The sequence below is a fragment of the Elaeis guineensis genome, chromosome 1 (assembly GCF_000442705.2).
Source record: "Elaeis guineensis isolate ETL-2024a chromosome 1, EG11, whole genome shotgun sequence".
Classification (NCBI taxonomy): Eukaryota; Viridiplantae; Streptophyta; class Magnoliopsida; order Arecales; family Arecaceae; genus Elaeis; species Elaeis guineensis.
The window spans coordinates 185,139,436-185,162,764 of record NC_025993.2 but is presented as its reverse complement, the minus strand read 5'-3'; the positions used below and the strand labels follow the sequence as shown (position 1 = coordinate 185,162,764).

The 23,329-nt window shown below is 47.8% G+C and overlaps 1 pseudogene; it reads right to left on the bottom strand.

Annotated features, from left to right (window-relative positions):
* Positions 1–3,133: 3,133 nt before the first annotated feature.
* LOC105040153 (TPR repeat-containing thioredoxin TTL4-like) lies at positions 3,134–10,508 on the bottom strand (annotated as a pseudogene).
* Between the last annotated feature and the right edge of the window lie 12,821 nt (positions 10,509–23,329).

Genomic DNA, 23,329 nt, shown 5'->3' with positions numbered 1-23,329 from the left:
GAAGTGGGCCACGAAAGAGTGCTCGAGCTGTCCGAAGGAGTGGATACTTCCGGGGCGAAGACCGGAGTTCCAGGCCCGGGCGGCTTTGCGAAGCATGGCGGGAAAGCCGACGCAGAGGAGGACATCGGTCGCCCCTTGGATCGTCATGAGAGCCTTATAGCTCTCCAGGTGGTCGACAGGGTCGGTAGAGCCGTCGTAAGGCTCCAAGTGTGGCATCTTGAATCGACCGGAGATCGGTTCGTCAAGGTTGAGTCGGGAGAGAGGTTGGGTGGTCTGGAAGTCGACGTCGTTCGAGGACTTCTGTCCGTCCACCTGCAACTGGGCAAGCCGACGATCGATTTTTTCGAACCTGCGTTCATAGTCGTCGACCAGTCGGTGCTGAGAGACCCCGGGAGTGGAGTCTCCTGATGAATTCGAAAGGGAGGCGGACGGTGTTCGCGGCCGCTTTTCCTTCCTCGCTCGTTCCAGCTGGGAAGGGGACAGTCGTCGAGACCGGCGGGCATCATGCCGTAGCTGCCTCTCTTCCTCTCGGTGGGAGTGTTGCGACAGCTGCTCTTGAGGAGGAGACGGGGACCGACGCGGGCGTCGACGGCTGCTCCTGGAGGGCATCGATCGCACCGCCGGTTGCTCCGCTGGCGAGCGCGGCAACCGGACGGGTCGAAGGCTTTTGACCGCGTCCGTCAACACGGTCATCTGCCGCACGATCGCTGCGATCTGTACCTCCGCGGTCACCACAGGACGGGGAGGGCTTGGCTCCGCGGCGGGGAGTGGTGGAGAGGCCTCTTCTGGGCGGAAAGAGTGTCTCACCGACCCAGTGGCTCTCGACCGCTGAGCCCTGATCCTCGTCATCTTAGAAAGGCTCTTCAAACTAAGCAGAAAGTCATAGGTTCGACCCCCCTACCTAGTGCGCCAAACCTGTTGTGGCCAATCCTCTCGTCGCCTGGTCGTCGGGAACGAGCACCTGCAAAGGAAAGTCCACACTGGCCGGAGATGCCTCCGGTGGGGACCCTCCGACGGTCAAGTCAGAGAGGAGACTAGGCAACAGTAGAGAGGAATCAGAGGACTCAGCGGTGGAGAGAGCAAGAGAGAGAGAAAGGAATTCTCCCTTCAAGCTGCTGCCTTACCTCGTTTTATAGTAAGAGGTGGTATGGTCCCGCCGTTGGTGATGTAGACAACTGAAGAGTTGTCAAATCGCTGGGGTTGTCATATCGTTGACAAGCTGACAGGTCCTAGGAATTAATTCTCGTCCTTGGCGGGACAGTGCCCCAGGTCCCTGGCAGGATAACGCCCCCCGACGGTTGCACGACATGTCCTTGACAGGACTGCAGCCCATGCCACTCGTTCGGCGTTTAGAAGGGCCTGTAGAGGTCGGACGTCGGTTGCCCAAACCGACAGGGAGTCGGCGATGCAAGATCGGCTTTTAGATGATCTGAGGCAGTGTCGGCCTGTTAGGCCGACACGCCCCGACCGGGCATGGTTGGGAGTCACCGTTAGCGTTGTCCGTCGTCAGTCGGGCAAAGTCGACCGATCCATCCTTGAGGATGGGTCGGTGTCGGGACCCGTCGGTGAGTTGATGCTGGTGAGTCGGCATCAGGGTCGGTCGGTATATCCCAACAATTACGATTTGAATATATTGACTAGCATTTCCCATCATCTTTTTGTCGAAAACAAAACCAAACAGTTATTTTAATAAATTGAATTTCAAAAGTAATACTTTTAAAACTAATTCTGGACTTATCTAATGAGCCAAGATTTTGATCTTTCTAGTATATAATATTGGCTAAGATCTCAATTTTCCTTCTTTCCGTCTCAGTTGAAATAAACCAGAATCCATTTGGTCTTAATCACCAGTTGAAGTAATTGATATCTCAACTTTTACCTTGAAATACCTTGCACATAGCTGGTATTTCATGAACTTAAATGCCATCAATTATCATTTTTTGACTGTCAAGCTACAAGGTGATTAACTTATATATATATATAGATCCTTTTGTTGATCAACACTCTAAATTGCTCTAGTAAAAATACTTTTTCATTTTCCACTTGATGCCACTGGCGTTTTCCATAAAATGAAGATTTAGAGAAGATCAAGCGGGGAGAGAAATGGAACACCCAAGTCTATCTAGAAATATGATTTTAGCATGACCTTGAATCTTTTTAATTGATGGTTGCGCTAGAGATATCAGATTCTGAAATCATGGATCATTGCATGGAATGCACTTCATCGTGATTGTAAGGCTACATCTCTCTAGCTCAACTTTAAATTGACACATGTCGGGAGTAGGTAATATTGGTGTTGGAGAACTTCTTCTAATCATGTTAAGCACTTAGAATGATAGGGGGACATGAACCTTTAGTCTTTGCGGTCCATCTGCATTACTGCATATCAAGTTGTGGCCCTCACCTGTCACCCATTCATGCCTCTTTTTTAGATTCGCCATTCCTCTTGATATCAGACAAAGAGCATCAATTTATCTAGTCCAAAACCAGTTTCTCTGTAACGTGAATTTCAAGATTGCCACCGAAATGGAAGAGCAACACCCCTGATCCCCTACCATGTCTCTTAACCAATTTTTCCCCCTTTTACCGTATTTAAGGAGCCCAGAGGCCCGTAAAAGTAGACATCGGTATGCTTCTGTCTCATTTTAACCCAGTCTAGAGTTGCCCTCTTATCTTCTTCCCACAAAGCTGGGCTTCGGACTCTCATCCATGCAGTGCCTAGGAATCCGGGGCCCGGTTTGACTCATAAAATGTTGTCTTCGGAGCTCATTACGCAACAAATAAAAACATGAACACATAAATACAGTACTGTAGCAAAAAAGAAGAACAAGAAGAAGAAGAAGTAACGACCAAACCAATGCTGTATGTGGTGGCAGCGTGCAGAAGCAGTGCAGCATTACCCAAGAATTAATATTCCTTAAGGTCCTGCAAAGCATGTTCTAGATGACAATTAGTACAGGTTGGCAATTTTGTCTTCATTCTCTAGTCATCTACTTTGATTCTGCTGTTAATGCCAGGTCAACTGACTGGCAGGAGAAGATATGAAAAGCTGCCAAGATCCTCCGATATACTTTGGTTCAGCCCAGCTGTTTTCACCTGTTACCTTGAATGGTTTCCACAGACATTTCTTCACTTAGCCTTTGTTTTTTCGACAGTTCAAAACTCTGAGTGAGTTCTCTAGCCGATCATGGTCGGACCCATGGATATTTTTGATGTTGGAACCATTCCTGTACATCTGGAATAGTGGCACAGAGCTCTCATACGCCCCTAAGTAGGGGTTTCCATCTAGATAGACCTATAAACATGACATTAAAAAAACTCAGCACCACAGAGAACAGCAATAAACGTGAGAATTGCCAAAAGTTAGATAATTGTAACAAAAGACAATGATCTCCAAGGTGCTCTTCCCAGCAACGACCGAAGCTAATCATGACCCATGAAGAAAAGATAGAGATGGTTATCAACATAACAACTGCCAGCCTCTATTCGTCTCAGAGCCAAAGACCAGAAGGTGCATTATCTAAGGTGCCAGAAGCCAGCAATCAATCAGCTTTCAGGATAGGCCACCATGAAACCAGCCTATCCAATAGAAACCGATGACCTTAGCCTACTATTTAAGGGAAGGGGAAAAATGGAAACTGGTGTACATTTGTTTCAGCGCAAATATGTCATCCAATGAAAATTAACTTGATGGATGCCAAACAGTAATGCATTTATATGACAAGAAAACAGAGGGTAGGATTTATCTGATCAGTAATGAAATTCATTGCAGCACTGTGAAGGGATCATCTGAAGTTAATCCAAGCTTTAGAAACCAATGAGCTTAGACCATTGTTTAAACGGAAAAAAAAAAAAAAAGGAAAATCCACATTCGGAGTTTCATTTTTCTTTTCGTGCAAACTTTTATGTTCTGCTGTTGAGGGGTTGGGGTTGGGGGGTGTTGGGGGTGTGCAGCATCTGCTTTAGCCTCTAAGAATCAAGGGCTACAAAGCCGAGAATTCACTTTCCTATCATGGTTCTATGCTACCTGAATTCATCTTTGATCAACTACACCTTTATGAGGTGGAGTCAAAAGGACCTTACAGCCAAGATATAGTAGGACAATCTAAACTAGAAGGTTTAGCCAGCAAAACCCTCATAAAATATTACTCTGGTACCAAAATGGACAAAAACATCATGGCATGATGAAGAACAAAATGCTACATAACAACTTGAGCAAGTCTTCAGGAGTATGCTGTGTTGCAGTCTAGAGAGGGCACCATAAAGAGGCAAAAGAGAGTTCCTTTGGGATGACCTATCACACGTAACTTCCTTTCGTTTATGGTTCATTTTGTTTTCTCCTCATATCACACTGCTCTCTTTTCTAGTCTGTAGTCCAAAGATGCCTTCATTGGTGATGTATTTGCCAGTAAATCATGAGCAAAAAGATTCTGTTATGTGTTCATACACATTATAATTGATTTCCGCCCATGGGATGCACAAATTTTCTCCAAAGGCTAAAGTACTATATAATTTGTTGTGAGATTGGCTTTTTCTCCTCAACTCTAAATAAACATGTTCAGAGTTTACAGAGGGATATCGCTTGCAAAATTGCTCCATGAAATCTATTGTCCATCTTGAAGCTCCACTAGATTGCTTGAAAAGTGGCACTACAAGCAGCCCTGTGACCAAAATGATGCCCTAAGTTATGACTCGATAGATGTGTTGATATAAGAAGATTTCAGATGAAAGTTGTGGAACTAGTCTCTTATATTTTCAGAATGTCTTTTCCCAAGCCAAGAACAAGATGAGTAGCAATTCCAAATTTTCAAGAAAGTTCTGAGATGCCCAAAAGATGTCATATGTGAAACACCTCATCAGCTCATCAAGTAAAGAGTGAGCCTCTAAATATCTTGACATCTTTCAAACTTTTGCCAATGCACAACTCAAGCAACTCCGCCATCTTTCTGTAGAAAGCAATCTATTCTTTTAAATTGTTCTCATGTTTGTTATATGCCAAAGCACATCATTCTTTAAGGGGCAGTAAGCCATCGAAAGTAGAATAGGTGCTTACCAGGTGACGTAGCATATTATCTGAATTGATCTACTATTGTTATGTGGACCAAACTATCTCCATGTTTCATGTCCTTCCTGTCATCTCCCCGCGGCTTCTTAAGTTGGAGCTGAGCCTCAACCAGGGCCTTGCTGACCTACTCATCTCCCGGCATTCCATGAAGTAATGCTTCATCATCTTTGATGGATGGCTGAAAGTTTAGTACTTAATATCCATATAAAGATTTTAGCACAGGAGGGCTGCCAGTGTGCCAGCATGTATACATTACTAGAAGCATCAAAAATCTTTGCAGATGCATCACTATCAAATTTGGGTGCATTTATTAATGTCATATCCGCCTCATCATGCCTTTGGGGCGCTAAGAGGGCCTTCACTTGGGAAGCAAAAACCTTCAAAGACACAACAAGGCACAGCGTTATTAGGCAATGGGAAATGTGAGAAGAAAGAAAGGAAAAAAGACAAATAACAGTTTAGGACTCAATCATCTCTACTCAGACCACCAAGGCGCATTTGGGATGCCCAGCCATGTTTTTTTCTGACCACAGAATCATCATAATGTTTAGAGGAGGATGGAGGCCAAGGGGCATCTAAACAACTACCTTTGTCATAAATATGCATTTTCCATGTACTACAGATCATCTAGACCTGAGTCTGCACTACTTGCACAAAGGAGGAATTGATTACAAAATTCTTCTCAGAAAAAATGAGTATGGATTCAGCTATAGCAACTACGTATAATTTGAATAAATTATGGACATTATGCAATGAGGACAAATCCTAAAGCAAACATCAGTAAGTCGTTTAGATTTCAGGGCATGAGACAATGTAGCAAACTGTCCAAGACGTATATAATTCAATTGGTGATTTCTTCTCTAACAAGACCAGAGGAAGGTGAAAGAAGGATACCTGTGGAGCAGAATCAGCATCAATAGAGACACCAGATTGTGTTTCTTATGGCACAGTTTGCTGGTCCCTTGGCTTGCGGGGTTCGGTGCACTTGGAGAGATGGGCTTGGAGAGCCTGTGCTCGCAAAATGTCATTTGAGCTTGCTTCTTTTCGTGCTAGCTTGTAGTGATGGAATGCTTTGTCAGCAACTCCCAATCTGAAAAGTATGAGTAGATGTTTAAGCTGAATTAGGAAGACTACATGGTAGTCGATTTAGTTTCTTAATTGGAAACCAGTTTAATTAGTTTGATGTAAAGGGATCGTTTCCAGGAATATCATACTAATGCATGAGGAATTTTGAATTAGCAGACGTCAGAACAACTGCCGAACACCCTGAATCTGCAAGGTTGCAGTTATCGCAGATCAAAATTAACAACAAATGACAAAGTGTATGAATAGAAAATAAAAATTATGAGGTTGAACTAGAAGAACTGCAGCTACAAGTAGTGATAGGCTTAGGTTTGCAGAAGCAGATGAAACAGAATTCATGACAAGTATGTATACTTTCATTGATGGGTGATATCTTTCTCCCGAATTTCTACAACTAACTTGTTTTACTGGTGCTGGCATGCGAGTACACATATTTGAGCATGCAAGATGAAAAGATGGGGCAAAAACAGAAGGAAAGAAAAAGTGATGAAGAAATACTTGTATGCAGGCAAGCATCCAATTATAAGAATCTATCTTATTATGGGATGGAGAATCCTACCAAAGGCAGAGAGTAGCAAGACGATGGTGTTGGATGGATGTCTGGCCAGGATACTACCTTTCAGGACTTTTTCAGTACCATGCGATACAGCAAAAAAAAAGAAGAAATAAAACAAAAACAATCAAAATACGTGAATCAGCCACAAAAGGACTCGTCTCCACGGGGCATGCAAATTTCACTATGAAAAAAAAAATTTACAAGAGGAGATCTCACCCTCAACCCTCGTATATCCAATTTCTCTCTCACTAAAAATTTTCCTCACAAAAGCTCTCTCTCTTGGAAGACCCACCTGAACTCCTGAAGCGATCGGCGTCCGCTGTCCAGGAGCCTCCTGCTCTTTCTCTCTCAGCAACGCGCGCTCTTGTTTCTCTCCTCACGGATTCTGTACGGCGTCCACGGCAAAAACCAAACCACCACCATTCTCTTTTGAGGCACAAGCCTTTTAAAGGCCTTAAACAAGGGTTTAAACCTAATTAGATTAGGTTTAGGTCTCCTAAACAAGCCAAATCAAGCCACTGAACCGTCGGATCAAGATCGAAAACTCCCTAGGCCGTCCGATCACGATCGGTCCATGGAATAGTGCCGTGGACCGTGAGAAACGCGTGGGAAACACCCACGCGGTCCACCATGGACCGCCCGGTCCACGGTGGACCGGGGTATAGGGCCCAGGCAAGGCGCCTGGTCCTAGGCCGGCCCGCGCACGGGCCCCACGCATGGGCTGGGCCGTCCGCCCGCCTAGGCTGCACACCTGGGCCGCACGCCTGGGTCGCGTGTCCTGCACGTTGGCCCCGCTTGGGCTGCGCTCTGCCGCCTGCGGCCGCACCGCCGCCGCTCTACCGACCCGTCGCCGGCCGCCGGCCGTCCTCCACCACCTCGACTTACGTGCAATCTTCAAAAGTCCGTATCTTCTCCATCCGAGCTCCGTTTTGGGTGATCTTGATCTCGTTGGACTTCGTTTTTCATCGCGGACCTCGCTGTGGACTCAATATGGGCTGAATCTTGAGGCATCAAATCCTAATAATCTCCATCTCGACTCGATATTCGGCCTCTTCCAAACTCCTAGAGCATATGGATCTCCTCGCCCCCATGTCCTGGCAATCGCTTGCTGATCATGGATGGGCAAATATGGGAGTCGAGCCTGGCTGCTCGATCCCATCTCCGTCATATGCTGTGCTCCTCCTGACCTGTGACCTGCTCGGGGCATTGTCCTGCGGTAATAGGAATCTCACCTTGCGACGTCGCTTTTCGTCCTTCCGAGTCTTCTGTCTCGTGCCCGATCCACCTCCTGAAGCTCCACCTCGCTCTGGGCTCCGTCTGGCTCCTGAAGCTCCACCTCGCACTGAGCTCCTTGTCAGGTAATAATATCCTCTGCTTCCCTTCTTCCCCTCCAACATAATCCTATCGTCGCGTAGCACCCTCAAGATTCCTCCACCAGCTACCGTCCTGTAGCCTCTCGAATCCAGTCTGCTAAGTGAGATAAGATTCTACCTGAAATCGGATATGTATCGGACCTCCTCCAATCTCCTCACTGCACCGTCATGTGTCCTCCAGTTTACCGTTCCGATGTCTCTGATCGCACAGCTCGATCCATCCGACAGATATACAGTGCCCTCACTGTTCTCCAGAGAGTCAAACTGCTCCTCTCTGTAACATACATGATAGGGGCATGCAGAATCTAATATCCACTGCTGGGAATAAGTAGATACCTCATCAGATATCTTCAGGACATCTCCATCTGAATCGCTGTCGGCCGTCGCTAGAGTAGCCACCGTCCGATTTTTGAGTTGAGGACAATCTCTGTCTAGATACCCTAACTCCTCACATCGGTAACACCTGATTTTGCTCAAGTCCCTCCTGGACTTGGACCGCCCTCGTTGCAATCTCTTGTCGCTCAGTCTACTGCCTTTTGCTCCTCCAGAAGCCACCAAAGCTGAGCTACCGCCATCTGGACTCGAAGCTGGGTTCTCCCTCCTGAGAAACTCATTCTGGAGTATCGCCGTGGTGACCTCATCCATCTTGATAGTGTTCTTCTCCACTAGAAGAGCAATCACCAAGGACTCGTACGAAGGGAGAAGCGACGCCAGCAAAACCAGCGCCCTGGTCTTCTCTTCAACATTTTCACCAATACTGAGGTCGGTGAGGATCTTCTGGAAGTGGCTGAGATGCTCCTGCACGCTGTCCCTCAGCCATCTGCAGTTGGTAGAACTGCTTCCAGAGGAAAAGAGTGTTGGTGAGAGACTTCGTCATGTACAACTCCTCGAGCATCGACCACAGCACCATCGGAGAAGTCTTGCTCAGCACATGGATCACCACCTCATCCGTCAGGTATATGCGGATGGTGCTCACCACCTGCATCTGTAGCCATTTCCAATCCCGCACCTCCATGGTGGTCGGCTTCTCATCGCACAAGAGAGCATCGATCAACTCCTGTTGGATGAGCATGTCCTTCACCCTTGCCTGCCACAAGGAGAAATTGCTCTTACCATCAAACTTGTTGATCTCCATCTTGATTGATCATGTCTTCTCCATCTTTAGTCTTGTTCACCACCGCTGCAATCTACGTTCTTATACTGCCTTACTCTGATACCACTTGTTGGGTGGACGTCTGGTCAGGATACCACCTCTCAGGATCTTTTCAGTACCATGCGATGCAGTAGGAAGAAAGAAAAAATAAAACAAAAACAATCAAAATATGTGAATCAACCACAAAAGGGCTCGCCTCTGCGGGGCATGCAAACTTCACTACGAAAAAAAAATTTTACAAGAGGAGATCTCACCCTCAACTCTCGTACACCCAATTTCTCTCTCACTAGAAGTTTTCCTCACAAAAGCTCTCTCTTGGAAGACCGCCCTAAACCTCTGAAATGATCGGCGTCCGCTGTCCAGGAGCCTCCTGCTCCTTCTCTCTCTGCAACATGCACTCTTGTTTCTCTCCTCACGGATTTCGTACGACGTCCACGGCAAAAACCAAACCACCACCATTCTCTGTTGAGGCACAGGCCTTTTAAAGGCCTTAAAAAAGGGTTTAAACCTAATTAGATTAGGTTTAGGTTTCCTAAACAAGCCAAATCAAGCCCCTGAACTGTCGGATCAAGATCGAAAACTCTCTGAGCTGTTCGATCACAACCGGTCCATGGAATAGTGCCGTGGACTGTGAGAAACGTATGGAAAATGCCCACGCGGTCCAGGCGGTCCACCATGGACCGCCCGGTCCATGATGGACCGTGGTACAAGGCGCGCCCTCCTGGGCCGCACTCTCGCCTGGGCCGCACGCCCGCCTGGGCTATGCCGCGTGCCTGGGCTGCATGCTTGGGTCACGCATCTCGTGTATTGGCCCCGCCTGGGCCGTGCTCTGCCACCTGTGGCCGCACCGCCGCCGCTCCGCCGGCCGCCGGTCGTCCTCCGCCACCTCGGCTTCGTGCAATCTTCAAAAGCCCGTATCTTCTCCGTCCGAGATCCGTTTTGGGTGATCTGGGTCTCGTTGGACTTCATTTTTCGTCACGAACCTCACTGTGGGCTGAATCTTAGAGCATCAAATCCTAACAGATGGCATGCCCTGTTATACGAAGGATCTATCCTGACCGCCTCCTTGATCTTCCCCACGGCCTCAAGCAGCCACCCCATGCCCATGAGGGCGGCGACCTCGTTGCTCCAGTAGGATGCTTTCTCTGGAGAGGTGATCGAGCACACTGCGGTTGGGGTTGGGGGTGACAGCATCTGGTGCATGGATGTTCGCAAGGTTCCTGTAGAGTATGACATTTCCCAAGGAGGCGCTGCTGCCCTTGCCGCGCTGGTGGGCATGGATCATGCCATCGAGCTCGCCAGACCGGCTGAAGCTCTGCATTCTTACAGGGGTTAAGCGAGCACCTTTGTCGAGTTGGTCGGTAGCCTTCCGACGAGCATCCGATGATGATGATGATGATGATGATGATGATCATGGGGAGCGGAGGGCTTAGTTTCAGGGTGCGTCGGATGCTGGCGTTTGGAATGTATTGGAGCGCTTGAGCTCGGAGGGGTTCGCCGTCGAGAGGGGCTGCTGGTTCGGGGGGGGGGGGGGAACGATGAAGCATTGCGCTGCGAGAAGACCATCGTTGTAAAGCAGCAGAAGGCCACAGCCCGACGACGCTCTCCTCGCCTCGGCTTCCATTTCCTTTATTCCTTGTACTATGTATGTACATACTTATGTATATGTTCCCTCCCCCCACTACCTGTTGCAGCGCCTCTCTGCGAGTTGCTGCTGGGGCCAGGATTGGTGGTGCCAGCCTACGGTTTGATTTCGACGCATGAACGAGAAGGAGCACAGCGGAGTAGGAGTTGACTTGGCGGGGAGATCCTGCTTCCGACTAAGGACGATAATGTATAGAATTTGGTTCGAATATTATATTATTTATTTTTAAATTTAAATTTAATATTTTATATTTAAATTTTATTCGATATTCGATCAGATAAAAAAAAAATATTCATCTCCATACTCAATGAGTTTGGAGATATCCACGGATAACTCATTTCTCCCTATCCAATCCATACCTACTCCATACCTATTCCATACCTAAAAAAAATAAACAATCAAAATAATTTTATACATATTATCAATCAAAATAAAATTATCAATTCAACATAGAATATAATTTATAAATCTAGATTTATAGAAATCTAATATAGAAATAGAATTACAATTGAACATAAAATATATAAATAATCAAAATAATTTTTGCATATTATCAACCAAACAAAATTATCAAAATAGAATTATAAACATATATATTTGGATATACATTCAGGTATTACCTATACCAGTAAGTTCGGATCGACTTCGGATAGACAATAACACTATTCATATCCTACTCATATTCGTACTACAGTTTTTGAATTTTATCCAAATTCGAACTCAAATCCGATTAAATTTTATTTTGTGGGTTTGATCGGATTTGAGTAGGATGCATACCCATCGAATCAGATTGATTTTGCCTTCCCTGCTTCCAGCCATCAATTGAGAATGCATGGATATACAGCAAATAAGAATGTCAAAATCAAAACGATGATGGAGGGAAAAATGAGAAGGATTCCAATTTGAGAAGTGAGAGGAGGCAACCCCATGGAGCGTGGAGGATCAAAAAGAAAAAGGATCCCAACCCCCTTTCTTCCAAATCTTCGTTTTAATATTTTCTTTCCAAAAAAACTCTGGGAGAATGGGAAGCATAAAACCAAAGCTCGATTACGAAAAAAAAAATTAAATAAATAAATATTTTATATTTTATTTCAAGAATTGGAGGAATTATTTGCTCGTCTCCTTTGAGGAGGAAGAAAAAGAGAGAGAGAGTGAGAGAGAGAGAGAGAGAGAGAGTTTGGTCCACGGAGCTGGTATTTTGGCAAGTGGAATACGGGAGAAGCGGACGGGGGAGAGATCTGGATCTCTAAAACAGAACTCGTTACTGGTTGAATAGTGCGGAGCGGGTGACGGTATGGATACCGTCTCTTCCATGCATACATGCAATCCTCCGCTCTTGCCATCAGCATCGTCAAACTACGGCTATTTGTACGTTTAAAATGCTCAAAGGAAAGCATGCATGTCATCTCATAGTGGCGCTCCATTGATGGACTGGACTTCCACTGTTAATCTCTGCTAACTGAAATTTCAAAACCTGGTTTAGATTTCAATATTTATGCAATCCTCTTTCCCTCCCGAACAAATAATGTTTTAATCAAAATCCTAATGTAACTCTCACATCATAATCTCCATTTCCTTCCATCTCGTCAATCTTCTCTCCTTTCTCTTGTTGGTTCTCCACCGTCCCTCATGCAGTCCTCCATCGACTTTTATCCCTCCTGTTGTGGGTTGGACATCGGGAGGTTGAACCTCGAAAGTTTCATACCAGTTACAGTCAAGAGTGTCTACTGCTTAAAAGTGCGGACTCTCCCTTACCCACGTGAGGCACCTTTTGCGGGGCAAAATCGTGAGGGGCGGCGTTGTGGTTCCCTGTAGCAGGCACGTGCCATCTCAGAGCGGACAATACTTCACGTGCGGCAGAGGGGGGCAGGTCCGTCACTCTCGACATGTAACCACATCATTGACGCCGTCTGTGGGAACCCATCCCCGACTCGCCGCAGACCCTCTTGACCCGGGGGGCTGTGTTGTGGGTCGGGCATCGGGAGGTTGAACCTCGAAAGTCCCATACCGGTTATAGTCAAGAGTATCTACTGCTTAAAAGTGCGGACTCCCCTTTACCCACATGAGGCGCCTTTTGCGGAGCAAAACCGTGAGGGGCGGCGTTGTGGTTCCCTATAGCGGGCACGCGCCGTCTCAGAGTGGACAATACCTCACGTGCGGCGGAGGGGGGCAGATCCGTCACTCTCGGCATGTAACCACATCATTGGCGCCGTCTGTGGAAACCCGTCCCTGACTCGCCGCGGACCCTCTTGACTCGGAGGGCTGTGTTGTGGGTCGGACATCGGGAGGTTGAACCTCGAAAGTCCCATACCGGTTACAGTCAAGAGTGTCTACTGCTTAAAAGTGCGGACTCTCCCTTACTCATGTGAGGCACCTTTTGTGGGGCAAAACCGTGAGGGGCGGCGTTGTGGTTCCCTGTAGCGGGCACGCGCTGTCTCAGAGCGGACAATACCTCACGTGCGGCGGAGGGGGCAGGTCCGTTACTCTCGGCATGTAACACATCATTGACGCCGTCTGTGGGAACCGGTCCTCGACTCGCCACAGACCCTCTTGACTCAGGGGGGCTGTGTTGTGGGTCGGGCATCGGGAGGTTGAACCTCGAAAGTTCCATACCGGTTACAGTCAAGAGTGTCTACTGCTTAAAAGTGCGGACTCCTCCGTACCCACGTGAGGCACCTTTTACGGGGCAAAACCGTGAGGGGCGGCGTTGTGGTTCCCTGTAGTGGGCACGCGCCGTCTCAGAGCGGACAATACCTCACGTGCGGCGGAGGGGGATAGATCCGTCACTCTCGGCATGTAACCACATCACCTCCCATCATGCCCAGCCAATTCCGATGTTACTCACCCATCTGTCCATCGTCCACATCCTCCTCCAACTTTAAAACGATTACTTTTTAAAAAAATTATTTTTATTTTTAGCTAATATATATATATAATTGATTTTTCAAAAATATCTCTTTATTTGGCTAATTTTTCAATTTTGATTCTAACGATGAACTAAACACCAGACTATTTTAATTTTCATTTTAACTCATTCTGATTTCGATTCCAAAATATAAATAAAAAAGATATATATTTATTTAAGATTGTTGAGGATATCCGGTAGTATTTTTTGTAAGTGATTTTCTTTCTCATAAATTGATTAGTGGTTATTCAAGAGAACAATCTTATATTAAAAATTATATCAAAACTATAAATTAATTTTAAAGCATATCATTAGAAGAATGATTTTAGACGAACCAAAACATTATAGCATAGCCGGCCGTGCACCATCTTTATCAACATAACATTAACTAGATTCTGTCTTGATGGGGAGACCTCGCCCTACCCCTTTTGGCAGAGCTAAGGAGCCACTACGCCACTCCACCCAGCTAAGCCTCGGTAAATCGTATGCTAATGTAGTGAGGGTGCCTTGTTCGATTTCAGACAAGTCTGGTATGGTTGCTCATCCCTCTTCCTACCACCCCTTGGCCACACAGTCTGCCACTTCCATTCTTCTCCGCTGTCAACCACCGGTGCCTCTACCATTCAAGAAGGGCCTCTGTTTCAAATGCGCTGATCGTGACCACCTCATTCAAGAGTGTAGAAATCTTGTTCGAATTTGATGCCTCGAGATTTGACCTATATTGAGCCCACAGTGAGGTCCGCTACGAAAAACGAAGTCCAACGAGACCAAAATCACCCCTAACGGAGCTCGGATAGAGAAGATACGACCTTTTGAAATTGGCATGAGATCCGAGGCGACGGAGGACCGCCAACGACCGGCGGCGGGCTCGCGGAGCGGCGGCGGCGCGGCCGCAGGCGGCGGAGCATGGCCCAGGCGGGGCCAACGCACGGGGCGTACGACCCAGGCACGCGGCCCAGGCAGATGCGCGGCCCAGGTGGGCGTGCGGCCCAGCCCACACGCGGGCGTGCGGGGTGCGGCCCGGGCCCAGGCGCCCGATGTGGGCGCTGCCCAGGCCCGCACGCGCGGACCAGCCTAGGCCTTGGCGCTGCGCCCGGGCTTGTACCCCGGTCCACGGTGGACCGGGTGGTCCATGACGGACCGCGTGGACCGCTTGGGTGTTTCTCAAACGTTTCGCGCGGTCCACGGTACTATTCTGTAGATCGATCACGATCGGACGGCCCAGGGACGTTCCGGTCTTGATCCAATGGCTTGGGGCTTGATCTGGGGTTTGTTTGGGCTTGATTAGGATTCGTAATCCTAATCTAACATGTGTTTAAGGCCTATAAAGGTCTGGTAACAGTGAATAAGAAGGTGCGTGGTCTTTTGGTAGCTTAGTTTTTCTCACAGAAAATCGTGAGGCTGTGGATGCGCGGCGTAGATGATCAGAACCCGAGAGAAGAGAGAGGGCCCTATGCTGAGAGAGAAGGAGCAGGAGACTCCTGGACAGCGGATGTCGGTCGCTTCAGGGTTCAGAAGGGTCTTCCAAGAAAGAGAGCTTTTACGAGGGGAACTTCTAGTGAGAGAAAAATTAAATGTACAAGGGTTGAGAGAGATATCTCCTCTTATAAAATTTTTTTTTCATAGTGAAGTTTGCATGCCCCGTGGAGGCGAGCCCTTTTGTGGCTGATCCACGTATTTTGATTGTTTTTGTTTTATTTCTTCTTTCTTCCTGCTAAATCGCGCAATACCGAAAAGGTCCTGGGAGGTGGTGTCCTGACTAGACATCCACCTAATAAGTGGTATCAGAGCGAGGTGGTATAAGGACGCAGATTGCAGCGGTGGTGAGCAAGACTGAAGATGGAGAAGACAAGATCAATCAAGATGGAAACCAACAAATTTGATGGTAAGAGCAATTTCTCCTTGTGGCAGGCAAGGGTGAAGGACGTGCTCATCCAATAGGGGTTGATCGATGCTCTCTTGTGCGATGAGAATTCGACCACCATGGAGGTGCAGGATTGAAAACGACTACAGATGTAGATGGTGAGTACCATCCATATGTACTTAGCGGATGAGGTGGTGATCCATGTACTGAGCGAGACTTCTCCGATGGTGCTGTGGTTGAAGCTCGAGGAGTTGTACATGGCAAAGTCTCTCACCAACACTCTTTTCCTCTGGAGGCAGTTTTACCAACTGCGGATAGCTGAGTGACAGAGCGTGCAGGAGCATCTAAGCCACTTCCAGAAGATCCTCACCGACCTCCTCAGTATTGGTGAGAATATTGAGGAGAAGACCAGGGTGCTAGTTTTGCTAGCGTCTCTTCCACCTTCGTACGAGTCCTTGGTGACTACTCTTCTAGTAGAGAAGAGCACCATCAAGATGGACGAGGTCACCACGGTGATACTCCAAAATGAGATTCTCAGGAGGGAGAACCCGGCTTCGAGCTCAGGTGACGGTAGCTCAGCTTTGGTGGCTTCTGGAGGAGTAGGAGGCAATAGACGGAGTGACAGGAGATCGCGACAAGGGTGGTCCAAGTCCAGGAGGGACTTGAGCAAAATCAGGTATTACCGATGTGAGAAGTTGGAGCATCTAACCAGAGATTGCCCTCAACTCAAAAATCGGACGGTGGCTGCTGTAGCGACGGCCGACAGTGATTCAGATGGAGATGTCCTAGAAATATCTGATGAGGTATCTACTTCTTCCCAGCAATGGATATTAGATTCTGCATGCCCCTATCATGTATGTTGCAAAGAGGAGCAATTTGACTCCTTGGAGAACAGTGAAGGCACTGTATATCTGCCAGATGGATCGAGCTGTGCGATCAGAGGTATTGGAACGGTCAGCTGGATGACACATGATGGTGCATTAAAAAGATTAGGGGAGATCCGATATATATCCGATTTCAGACGGAATTTTATCTCACTTAGCAGACTGGATTCGAGAGGCTACAGGACGGTAGCTGGTGGAGAAATTCTGAGGGTGCTACGCGGCAATAGGATTGTACTAGAGGGAAAGAAAGAGAGCAGAGGACATTATTACTTGACAGGGAGCCCAATGCGAGGTGGGGCTTCGGGAGTCAGGAGAAGCCCAGAGCGAGGTGGAGCTCCAGATGGAGGTGGATCGGGTATGAGACAGAAAACTTGGGAGGACGAGAGGCGACGTCGCAAAGTGAGATTCCTATTACCGCAGGATGATGTCCCGAGTAGGTCTTAGGTCAGGAGGAGCACAGTGTCTGATGGAGATGGGATCGAGCGATCTGGCTCGACTCCCATGTTTGCCCATCCATGATCAGCAGGCGATTGTCCCAGGACATGGGGGTGAGAAGAGATCTAGAAGCTCTCGAAGTTAGGAGGAGGCCGAATATCGATTCGAGGTGGAGATTGTTAGCATTTGACATCTCGAGATTTGATCCACATTAAGCCCACAGTGAGGTCCGTGATGAAAAACGAAGTCCAACGAGATCAAGATCACCCCAAACGGAGCTCGGATGGAGGACATACGAGCTTTTGAAGTCGGCACAAGATCCGAGGTGGCGGAGGACCGCCGGCGACGGGCCAACGGAGCAGCAGCGGAGCAGTCGCAGGCGGTGGAGCATGGCCCAGGCTGGGCCAACGCATGGGGCGCGTGACCCAGGCACGCGGCCCAGGCGGGCGCGCAGCCCAGCCCACGTGCGGGCGTGCGGGGCGCGGCCCGAGCCTAGGCACCTGGCGTAGGCACGGCCCAGGCCCAGGCGCTGCGCGTGGGCCTGTACCCTGGTCCACGGTGGACCGGGCTGTCCATGGCGGACCGTATGGACTGCCTGGGCATTTTCCAGGCATTTCGCATGGTCCACGATACTATTTCATGGATCGATCACTATCGGATGGTCCAGAGACGTTCCGATCTTGATCCAATGGCTTGAGGCTTGATCTGGGTTTTGTTTGGGCCTGATTAGGATTCCTAATCCTAATCTAACATGTGTTTAAGGCCTATAAAGGCCTGGGAACAGTGAACAAGAAAGTCGTGGTCTTCTGGTGGCTTGGTTTTTCTCATGAAAAATCGTGAGACTGTGGACACGTGGTGCAGATGATCAGAACCCAAGAGAAGAGAGAGAGAGAGCCATATGCTGAGAGAGAAGGAGCAGGAGGCTCCTGGACAGCGGACGCCGGTCGCTTTAGGGGTTCAAGGAGGTCTTCCAAGAGAGAGAGCTTTTGTGAGGGAAACTTTTAGTGAGAGAAAAATTGGGTGTAGAAGGGTTGAGAGAGATATCTCCTCTTGTAAAATTTCTTTTTCATAGTGAAGTTTGCATGCTCCGTGGAGACGAGTCCTTTTGTGGCTGATTCACGTATTTTGATTGTTTTTATTTTATTTCTTCTTTCTTCCTGCTGTATCATGCAGTACCGAAAAGATCCTGAAAGATGGTGTTCTGACCAGACATCCACCTAACAGAACCCAACTAACTACTTTCACTGTCTTCGCTTTCGCCACACTTATAAATCCTGTGTGCTAAAATCTAGCCAGCGCTATCAAACCAGCTTAGTTGGGCCTACAACTGAATACAAGCTTTCTCATCCAATACAAGCTCTCCCCTCGTCAATGGCTTCGCACCCTTCTTCCCAGGCCTCGCCCCACCTTCAACCGGCTCTGCATCTCAGGTGCAAGGCTTTCATTCCAGTTACTACTGAAATGGCTGAGATATCGAAGTACCTTGAAGAGTGGCTTTTGTCGAGTCCTATGGGAGACCCGTTAAGGTGGACGATATGGCCAGTACCGTTGCCCATAAAGCCATAGTTGCTAGCTCGTGGATGACCAGAAGATTAGAAAAGGAAAACCAGTTTTTCTCTTCATATCCCTCGATCGAAGTCGTCCAATCACTAATGGCTCTTGGTCACATTCGTGAAGAAGGATTGTCTCTTACGGTTAATCATTGGGATCAGTATAAAGGTGTCCCTCATAAACTCTGATTTAAGGTCTGTGCTAGTCTGTATAACCTCTCCCTCTTTTGCTGGAATGCTGAGACAGTGGCTAACTTGGTCTCCAGCTTTGGTGTTTCGCATCGGGCAAGCCACTTAAGCCTTCGCTGGGATTAGGAGTGTAAATGGATTGAATTGGATTATACTTAAATTATACCTAAATTGAAATTGGATTATACCTAAATTAAACTCTAATCCAAAATATTTTGAACTTGAAAATTTAGCTCCAAAATTGAATCAAATACACTACTAGTCCAATCCAATCCAGTCCGAAAAATTCAAATTAGATTGGACTGGATTTTTGGACTTTTACTTAGTTATACACATTTATCTTTCATAATTTGTGTATCTATGTAGCACATTTATCACATATAGACCTCTACTTTTTATGTGTCTTTTTGATAAATTGAAATACCTATATGATATGAATCTAGAGTTTTGAACTTCATTGATGATAATTTGGAAACATCTTTTATATATTTTTCTATTAAAACTGCTCTTTTATGAAGTTCATAGAATCTTGCGATTCTATAATCCGATCCTACAATTCGATCTTAATTCCTGAGGACCCTTCATTGATCCTAGACAGGATCTTAATTCTGATAACATTGTATACTAGTACTACTACTAGCAATTTCAAGTCACACTACCTTTTCTACGTCAAGAATATTATTAGTAGTACATTTATTTACTATCTAGAATAATCTAATTGAACCATAATGATATATATTTGTTATGCATTATATATATTCTTTTCTTCTACCCTTTCCCATTAATCAATGACTATTTGTGGCTACTAGCTTGGCACCAAAGAAAAGTTCGATGCAATAGTTTTTATTACTTTTATTATTAAATTTCTATTTAATTATTATTTTCTTATTATTCTTAATTATTACTATATTGTTAAATTAAATGTATAATTATATATTAAAATTTTTATAAATATTATTGTTATATTTTATATTATATTTAGTTTATAGTATATTTATTCTATTGTATATTTGAAAAAGATTTTATTATATATTGATATCTGATACATTTTCTATTTTCATATCATATTAATAAAATTAAATTATATATATTATTATATTAAAATATATTATGCATATTAAATTATATTATATACATTATTATATAAGTATTATATTATAATATTTGTTGGGTATAAAATACCCCCCAGCCGAAGTTCATGACAGGAATGACCCTCCAGGGATTCTACTGACTTCCGACCTTCGACGACATCTCTCCGAACCTCTCTAGCGGCCGAGCCTCCGCAACACTCCCAAGTTCTGCCGACGGATAAACCCCCACCAGCGTCGACCAGATTCTTCGCGACGGACGGACTCCATCCGAGTTTCCACGATGATCGACCACCTTCTAGACTTCGCCCGGACTCCCACGAGAGCCGGACCTCGCCCCTGACTCCGGCCGCAGGCAGACTTCGTCCGAACTCCTACGGGAGCCGGACTCCGCCCACGACTTCACTTACAGGCAGACTTCGTCCGGACTCTTACGGGAGCCGGACTTCGCCCCCGACTTCAATTACAGGTAGACTTCGTCCGGACTCCTACGGGAGCCATACTTCGCCTCCGACTTCAATTACAGATAGACTTTGTCCGGACTCCTACGGGAGCCGGACTTCGCCCCCAACTTCAATTACAGGTAGACTTCGTCCGGACTCCTACGGGAGCCGGACTTCGCCCCCAACTTCAATTACAGGAAGACTTTGCCCGGACTCCTACGGGAGCCGGACCTCGCCCCCGACTCCGGCCGCAGGCAGACTTCGCCCGAACTCCTACGGGAGCCGGACTCCGCCCACGACTTCACTTACAGGTAGACTTCATCCGGACTCCTACGGGAGCCGGACTCCACCCCCGACTTCAATTGCAGGTAGACTTCGTCCGGACTCCTACGGGAGCCGGACTTCGCCCCCAACTTCAATTACAGGAAGACTTTGCCCGGACTCCTACGGGAGCCGGACCTCGCCCCTGACTCCGGCCGCAGGCAGACTTCGTCCGAACTCCTACGGGAGCCGGACTCCGCCCACGACTTCACTTACAGGCAGACTTCGTCCGGACTCCTACGGGAGCCGGACTTCGCCCCCAACTTCAATTACAGGTAGACTTCGTCCGGACTCCTACGGGAGCCAGACTTCGCCCCCGACTTCAATTACAGGTAGACTTCGTCCGGACTCCTACGGGAGCCGGACTTCGCCCCCAACTTCAATTACAGGTAGACTTCGTCCGGACTCCTATGGGAACCGGACTTCGCCCCCAACTTCAATTACAGGAAGACTTTGCCCGGACTCCTATGGGAGCCGGACCTCGCCCCCGACTCCGGCCGCAGGCAGACTTCGCCCGAACTCCTACGGGAGCCGGACTCCGCCCACGACTTCACTTACAGGTAGACTTCATCCGGACTCCTACCGGAGCCGGACTCCACCCCCGACTTCAATTGCAGGTAGACTTCGTCCGGACTCCTACGGGAGCCGGACTCGCCTCCAACTTCAATTGCAGGTAGACTTCGCCCGGACTTCTACGAGAGCCGGACCTCATCCCCGACTTCGACTACAGGAAGACTTCGTCCGGACTTCGAGCTCCTATTGCAAGCGACCCACTCCGAGTTACCGCTGCAATCGGGATCATCAACTCCATCTCTGGAGGACCTTGACAGGAAGTAGACCTTCCACAGCGCTAGGATTTGATAACTTGTAAATGTATAACGAACGACTCTATTTTAAATCAAGATTCCTTTCAGATCTGCACATCTTTTCCTTTTTGGCACGGACTTGTAACGACAGGGGACGACCCCTTCGGGCAACAAAAATAAACCCTAATGTGGGCAAAATCGAAGGCCCGATTACCCTTAGATCGGATGGGGGGAGAGGCCAAACAGCGCCCATATGCGCCCCCACAGCCATGTTAGGGATAGGAGGAGAACCTCGCCCTAACATGAGCAAAATCAAAGGCCCGGTTCTCCTTAGATCGGATGTGGGGAGAGGCCCTGCAACGCCCACATGTGCCCCCACAGTCATGTTAGGGACAGGAGGAGAACCTCGCCCTAACATGAGCAAATTCAAAGTTCCGATTTCTCTTAGACCAGATGGGAGGAGAGGCCAAACAGCGCCCACATGTGCCCCCACAGCCATGTTAGGGACAGGAGGAGAACCTCATCCTAACATGAGCAAAGTCGAAGGCCCGATTCTCCTTAGACCAGATGGGGGGAGAGGCCCTGCAATGCCCACATGTGCCCCCACAGCCATATTAGGGACAGGAGGAGAACCTCGTCCTAACATGAGCAAAGTCGAAGGCCCGGTTACACTCAGACCGGATGGGGGGAGAGGCCCCACAGCGCCCATATGCGCCTCCATAGCCCTGTTATCGATAAGAGGAGGACCTCATCCTAACCTGAGCTAAAATCGATTATGTCAGAAATAGGGGAAGAACCCCGTCCTAACGTCAGTCAAGATCTGATCATTTAAGACCAGATAGGAAGAAGGGAACCTTCCCAGCGACCCCTTCGCGCTCCCGCGACCCCACCAAGAGCAGAGGGAAAACCCTCACTCAAAAAAAGAAAAGGAAAAAGGGGAGGGGAGTTAAAAAGGAAAGCGACGGACTGCATCAGTGACGAATGGAAAATAAATTGCATCAAAGATGCAAGGAACCTCGTCTCAGCAAGGATTGGGGTTCTTATCAAAATCCCCGACCTTCAAGAAAGCTATAAACACGAGCCAGAGATAAGGCGGCTTCCTCAGGGCGACGATAAGCCCGGACCTCCAAGCTTGAACTCCGAAAGGAGGCGTCAGACCTGAGTGGTCCCGGACAAATCAGCGGCCATAAACAGAAGGATGGGTCAATGCGACGGCGATCGGGTACTTCCGAGCGGCGTCGATATCGGACAATGCAAAAGTCGAAGGAAGCTCGACAAACGATGATTCAACACATGAGTAAAGGAGGTAACGAAAAATTTTCTTTTCATTAATTAAGTATATTTTACAGAGCCCTTGAGGCTGAAGAAGAAAGATGACAAGACAAGCAAGCCGATGCGGTGACGACCAAGAACCTCTAGACGACATCGGCATCAAAAAGAAAAAGAAAAGCTACAACGCCAACAAACAAACAAGCGGCAAAAGGAGACATATAGGAGGACGAAAGACAAAAAGAGCCCTAAGGGGGCCCGGCTTCTCTCGACTTCGGACTTTCGGCTTCGACCCTCATCAGGGAGTGCCTTAAGCTTTCGACTTCTCCTTCCAATTCTTTCTCTCTCATTAGCATCTCCATATATCTCCTATGAAGTCGCTGGCTCTCGTTCTCCGCCTCTCGATGTCTCTTTCTCAGGACCTCGGATTCTGCGTCCTTGACTGCCCGCTGCTCGTACACCAGCTGGATCTTTAATTGCTGCAGTTCGGCCTTCCCCTCCCCAAGGACGACAGATAGTTCTTCTACGATCCATCTCAGGGATTAGAGTTCGTCGGAATCCCGAACGGGAGCAAACTGAGCCCCCTTAGCTAACTGCCTTTGAAGGCGGGCAACCTCATCGGTCGCCATCCTGAGCTTCCCCCTATATTCGTCCACCTGCCTGCACCAGCCGGCCCGGTACGCGTCATAGCTCGCCTCTG